Source organism: Gossypium hirsutum, chromosome A08 (assembly GCF_007990345.1).
Source record: "Gossypium hirsutum isolate 1008001.06 chromosome A08, Gossypium_hirsutum_v2.1, whole genome shotgun sequence".
Lineage (NCBI taxonomy): Eukaryota > Viridiplantae > Streptophyta > Magnoliopsida > Malvales > Malvaceae > Gossypium > Gossypium hirsutum.
This window is the reverse complement of record NC_053431.1, coordinates 114944949-114951812: the sequence shown is the minus strand read 5'-3', so window position 1 is coordinate 114951812 and position 6864 is coordinate 114944949. Positions and strand designations below refer to the sequence as shown.

Genomic DNA, 6864 nt, shown 5'->3' with positions numbered 1-6864 from the left:
TGGGGCCTCATGAACAATCTCCCAAGATTCGTCAACACCGATACAATTAGCAGAAGGTTCAGGCATAATTGAATCATTAGCTGGACGAGACCGAACCAGCCCACTAGGCCTATGTGGCTAGAAGCCATGGGACCATACGGAGCACCCAAAGACGCATTACCAAATTGAAGGCCTATGTCATTTCGGTTGGCACCAATGTCATGCCCATTACTATATGGTTTTGGATTCATAAAAGCATGCTGCCCACTTCCACTTTGAACAAATGGATTAAATCCATTACACCCAAGCCTTGCATGTGGCCCACGTGGGAGACAACTGTCAACACCAAAAGTCGGCCAAAATGAATACCTCTAATTTTGACCATAGTTTCTCTAATTTTGACCAAACACATTCATTTCCATTCGTTCATCATCTCTCCCATTTACTCCAGGCACAGAACCACCACGTCGTGACCCTGAGACGTCGACTGAAGATTGATCATCACGATGGTACCGGTAATAGCATTGCTGCACATGATGACCAAAGCGACTACAGATTTGACACTGTAGCCTTGGACGGAAAGAACGACCGCGGCTACGAGCAGATGAACGACCTCCTCCACGAAGCGCAATGTCCGTCGTCTGAAATTTTAGCCCCTCCATGGCATTCGCAGCAATAAACATTTCTGGAATGAACTAAAAAGCGGACCGAAGCTGTCGAGCTTCGCACTCAAGTAAGGTATCCACAATGCGTTGAAATGGCAAGGGTTCCAAGGACAATGATGCAGATGAAACAATCGCATCAAATTCAGAGGAGAGGCCAGTAAAGGGAACTGCTGTTCGTTCGGCCTCCGATATGTGAGAACCAGATGCTGCAAGCAAGGCATACAAACTCATAATTTTATTTACATATGCACGAACAAAAAGATTACCTTTTCGAAGCGAATGAAGCTCATGACGCAAGTGAGACTACTTCGAGCTCGAATCAACCGCAAACAAATTGTTCGCCATGATCCAAACATCTTGCACCGTCTTAACATCCGTGAACAAAGCCAAGAACAGCGAGCCAATCATGGATAAAAGCCAAGAGGTAAGCAAACTATCCTGCTGGTCAAAAACCAAAACAGATGGATTTACGATGAGACTTCCATCAGAGGACGGAATGAATCTCGTCGGAGCCGTCAATGATCCGTCAAGGAAACCAAACAACCCGTATCTACGAAGAATAAGGCGGATCTGCTACTGCCATTGCACAAACGAACCTTCATCTAATTTCACAACCTCATAACGAAGGAAAGACGTGATCACCCGATCACCAAAAAACGTCAGCTACTAAGCTCAGCAGAATCGGATTTAACAGAGTGCGTGGAAGCCATGCCCGAGAATCACCGAGCGACTGATACCATGAAAGAACACTAGAGAAAACAACAAATTCTTAAAGATGAAATTATAACAGAGAAGAAATATTATTCTTAAGGTAACAAATTCTTAGCTTATTTAATTTGTTAAGGTACATGCTTATATAGAGAAGGAAAGTAAACTGGAAAGTAAACTGCTATTAACAAGATAGCATAACAAAATACCAGCTTTTGTAACTGACTAACCACTTAGATATTTACACATTAATCATGTGCATATTAAGTACTATAACAAGGGGTCATAGGGAGCATTGGAACTTGAATCTGCCATGCCTAAAAAATGGCAGTGTTACTGTAACTATAATATATATGAAAATCCCAATTTATGTTAAAAAAACGATGAACAGACTCGTCCTTTCTCAAGTCAAGCACCGCGAAATGATACTATGGGTGCTTGAGAATTGAGAGAAGAGAGTGTGAAACTGAAATTTAGATTTTTGGGTTTAATTAAAATCTCAAAGTTTTATAATAGAAAGAAGAAAGACAGTTAATAACTATTGTGGGAAAAATAACACTGGGAGTCTAGTGATTACTATCAAGGGCTTGGGCCAACCTCTCCTTTGGTCCCTTTTCATTCCTATTTATTTCAGTTTTCTATTCTCACATTTGACTTCTCAATACTTTCCCTTACAATTTAATCTATTGATGATCATTTTATGAACCACTAAACTAGACTATGTTCACGACTAAGGCAAGCGCACTTATCGAATGGTAATATAGTTATGGTGAGTCCAGAATATCGTATCTACAAGGACTAAAAATACTAGTATTAACTTTCTTTCTATTATTTAGCCTAAAATATAAGGGGTTTGTTCTAATTTAAATTAACTAACTAATTAACTACTGCACGCGATAGAGAGTAAAGAAAATAATCGAATAAACTAATAATAAAGGCAATATCCAAGGAAGAATCCACCTAGATTTCACTTATTATTCTAACTCTGAATCAAACGATTTATTCACTTGTCTTAATTCGTAGAAATCCCTAATTTATGTTAATATCTCTTTGGAGACTAAGAACAATTGACTCTAGGTTGATTAATCGAAATCTCTTTCTAATTAAAACCCCTATCGTCGCATTAACTCGATCTATGGATTCTCTTATTAGATTTGACTCTAATCCGGCAGATTTTTGTCGCCTTATTTCTAGGGTTGCATGCAACTCCGCTTAATTATGTGAGATCTACTCTTAAACAGGGACTTTTGCTCCACTGAATAAGTACATCAAACTTGGAATAATATCCTGAAAATAAAGTAAGAATTAATAACACATAATTAAGAACAAGAACAAGTATTTATCATTAAATTCAGAATTTTAAATAACAAGATCCATCTTAGGTTTCATCTTTCCTAGGTATCTAGCGAATTTAGTTCATAATATAAAAGGAAGACATATCAAATTTCGATAAACAACAAGACATGAAAAACCTAAATAAATTTCGAGAAAAATTTGAATGGGGATCTTCAATCTTGACGTGAATCTGCTTCTGAGACGATTCTAATAGCTTTCTTCGAGTAATTTCTGCTTTCTGCTCTACTTCCCCTTAGGTCCTCTTCTAGTGTGTTTTTATTGACTTTAGAATGCTTAGAAACCCTAAAATTTGGCTTTTTTCGCGTATTTAGGAAACGGGGAGCGATATCGACACGGGCTACCACATGGGAGTGTGGTCAGCCCGTGTGGCTTACACGGACGTGTGCTCAGCCCGTGTGGAATTCGTCTTGGCGTGTGGATCTTTCAATCAGCCCGTTTTGTCCATTTTTGGCCCATTTTATGTTCTTTTTGTTCCCCTATGCTCTCCTGAGTATAAAACATGAAATTAAGGGATTAGGAGCATCTAATTCACTAAATTATATGATAAACCATCCAAAAAATATGCTAAGTATGGGATTAAAATGTGTTACTTTTATGGTTTATCATCTATAGACCATTTTTACTATTCGTATTACTGTTCGATCTCGGTGATTTTATTTTGTCACATTTAATTAATAAAATAAAAGTACAACTATTACTTTGGTCATTCTCAGGAACCTAACTAGCTTAATCTCCAATACGATACAAATTAGGGAAAAAGAATTTCATGTTCTTTCTTTTGGGAAGGGAGGACTAGGAAAATCCTATTGATTGCAGCTTTTTCCGGACCGCTGGGAAAATCATGAAAAAAAAGGCTCGAATGGTACGATCCCTCCGTCACCCCCGAATGAAAGGGGTGATCTCGTAGTTCTTAGTCTATGAAGATGCGTTGTTAGGTGCTCCATTTTATTTTCCCATTGAGGCCGAACCTAACCTTGTGCTCGAAAGATAACTATCCATAAAATTATAAGGGATGTACAGATTATCGAGAAGTGAGAAGCCATGGTGGTCCCCCAGGACCGCCTAGATCCCGCTAATGAATAGAAAGTTGGATCTACATTGTATCTCACCTAAATAGCCCCATCTATCCTCCTGAAGAGAAGTTTAGTTTCAAGCCCCAGTTTGAACAAGAGAAGCACCCCATGCTAATGTGCCTTGGATGATCCACGTCTCAGGCTCAGGCACTGATGAGTACATTGAACTATCTTTGTGGTTGAGAGCCCTCATAGCCCAGGCACAATAATGCAATTTGGGTGTTACAACAACAAGAAATAATTTTGACATTTTGAAAATATCACAAAAAGTGATTTATTGGTGACAGTTTTAAACATTACAAAAAGTAAAAAAAAATGAAAAATATTACCTTTCGTAACACTTATTTTTTGAGTAAAAGGAAACGACAATAATTAAAAAACACAGAAAATATTGATTATGCGACGTAAATACTGTATTTTTTCCATATCTACATTAAAGCCTTTTACAATAAGTTTGTTTTAGCCCAATTTTAATTATTGATTTCCAAAGTATACAAGTTCAATAACCAACCCTTGTTATTTTTAATTTATTGCGTTTAAGTCATCATTCATTCATGTTATATTACATCTCAATACTTATTTTAACTTGTGCATCATTATGTTTAGGTTAGATATTAATATTCTGATTATAGGAATACCATTAAGTATACTCAGCATAAGGTTTTGTTTACGTGCGCAGGTTAGGTACATTTTGACTTAATTGTTAACTTCAGCATCTAATGGTAATCCCGAACTCGAGTTGGTGATGTGTTCATTTTGGTCTTGGCATGTACGTAGGAAGTCTTATAATTTTCTTAATTATCTTTTTGTATTTTGCTGACAATTTGGAAAATTATGTATATAAGTATTTGTATATATGTATGGAATGGTAATATCGATGTTGATGTTATCATGATAGGTAGTTTGGTTTATATGCCTAATGAATTAGTGGAAGAGAAAATAATATACCATGTGATGTGTCTTGACTGGTGCTTGAAAGTGTATGCTTAAGTTATGCCTTAGAAATGATTTGGTAAGTTTTATGTTTATAGCTATGTATTAATTGAAGAAAATTCGATTGTTCTAGAATTTAGGTTATAAGACTAATATGAAACCAAAGGTGATATGGTTGAATGGTTGAATGCATATATGTTGGTTAGTTATTTTGAGGTGCCTTTAATTATATATTGGTATGATTAAATTTGGTTACTTGATAGTTTTGAATTGTTGATTGAGGTGCCAATTGTAGCATATTGGTTAAACACTTAGGATGGTTGTATTAAAATGATGATATTAGTATGATTTCGATGAGATTTGATTTGGGTGAGATGTGGCTTAAATGATAAGTTGTAGTATAAGTGATTTAGTTTGAATAGTTTATTTTAGAAGGTAATTTCTAGGTATACACTGTCTGGCACACAATCATGTGCCTTATATGGTTAAAAGCACGATTGTGTGGCCTGTAAGTTTTGGTCGATTTTTGGAGCACACGACCACAATTTGTTACACGACCCAACAACACTGCTATGTGACACGTTTTTTATTTTTTTCACTTTTGACTCACATGGCCTAGATGAGGGTACACGATTGTTTGCACGACGGCGTGTCTTTAATATCACACGGTATCAAGCTGTTGCACGGTTTGCCCATAAAACCATGTAATCGACCCAAACGACCTAGGCCTTTCCACACGACTAGGAGACATGGGTGTGTGTCCCCTGTATGTACAATTTTCCTATTTTTCTATTTTGCTTCAATTTGATCCCTGATTGATACTAAATTGTTTTTAAGCTTCCATATGCTCAATATAAAAAAAATGATTAAATTACATGATGTTTTTGATTATATGTGATATGATGATGATTAATTGAGATTTTGATAAATAATTTGTATGCAATTGTTTGGTATTTATTCTTAGCATCTTATTACTCAGGTTCGAAGATTGGAATAAATAAAAGGTATTATAGAGATGTGGCTACATGTTGAACTTACGATGGTGGAGATAGAATGGGGCACATTATCAGTGATTCGAAAGCTGCAAACAAAATGAATCTAAAGGTCAGTAATAAGTGCTTACATCTTAAATGCCAGAGCTATTAGTGGAAGATATCAAGCTTACGTTTTTAAGTACGGACGCAAATGGTGTAGCACATTTATTGGTTGTAGAAGGATTAAAAAGAGATGAAAAATCTAATTTGATCGATGAGGTTCCTTCCTTTGCAAAAGAGGTAGTTGACGAAGATTATTGACAGCTGAGATAGGTTTCTTTCCTTTAGATCGAAATCTAGCTGGTTAAAAATGGTACTTGACGGCAACTCTCACCTTTGGCAAGCAAAACGAAAATCAGAAGAGACTTATAGGTTGATTCACAGTTTCGGCTCTAGGATTGTCACCGGAGCAAAGGCAAGATAGAAAATTTTGGGTAAATTTTAAGATTATTTTTCTTCTTTAAGACGAATCGGCATGAACAAGAGCAAGACACTCGGTGGTTTTCCAAGAAGAAAAGGAATCTAAAGGGACTTTGTTTTTTCAAATATTTAGGGATAAGAAAAATGTCTGTTTAGGTAGCTGGGTTACTTTGTCTTCTTTACCATTTTTTAGGTTGTCTGATTTAGTTTCTTTTATTTTAATAGTGTTTGGGTTTTAAAGAACTAGGCCTTGTTTTATTTTTAATAACAATCCAACCATTCCTTTTTCAAAAAAGAAAAAGAGCTTTGAGGGGTAAGGTGTTAATGGCTTGTCATGAGTTTTGTTTAAAGATGTTGATGGGTTAAGTTAGTTTGGGTCAAAGCTCAATTTTTTTTAAAAAAAAAACCTTAGGCCCAGGTCTTATTCGGCTTAGTCCATCTAAATGATTTGTTTCAGTATTTATAAAATAATAAAAATATTTTTATTTAAATTTAATTATGAAAAAATATATAGGTATTAATATAAAAATTAGTTTTATAATTTTTATCACAGCAATAGCAAAAAAGGGATACAATGACAGAAGTTTATAACATTTGTAGAAAAAATATCATCAACATTTCTTAACAAAACACGCAATATTTGAACAAAATTTTAATTACTAAGATTTAAGTGAAAAATGTAAAAAAATAATAGAA

At 35.5% G+C, this 6864-nt stretch overlaps 1 long non-coding RNA gene across 1 annotated transcript; it reads right to left on the bottom strand.

The window, feature by feature from the left end:
* Positions 1-2675: 2675 nt before the first annotated feature.
* Positions 2676-6433, bottom strand: LOC107934084 (uncharacterized). The gene is made up of 3 exons (XR_001693804.2): positions 5880-6433; positions 5753-5795; positions 2676-3194 (listed from the first exon to the last, which is right to left on the bottom strand). It is a non-coding gene; the product is annotated as an uncharacterized lncRNA (long non-coding RNA).
* Positions 6434-6864: the final 431 nt, after the last annotated feature.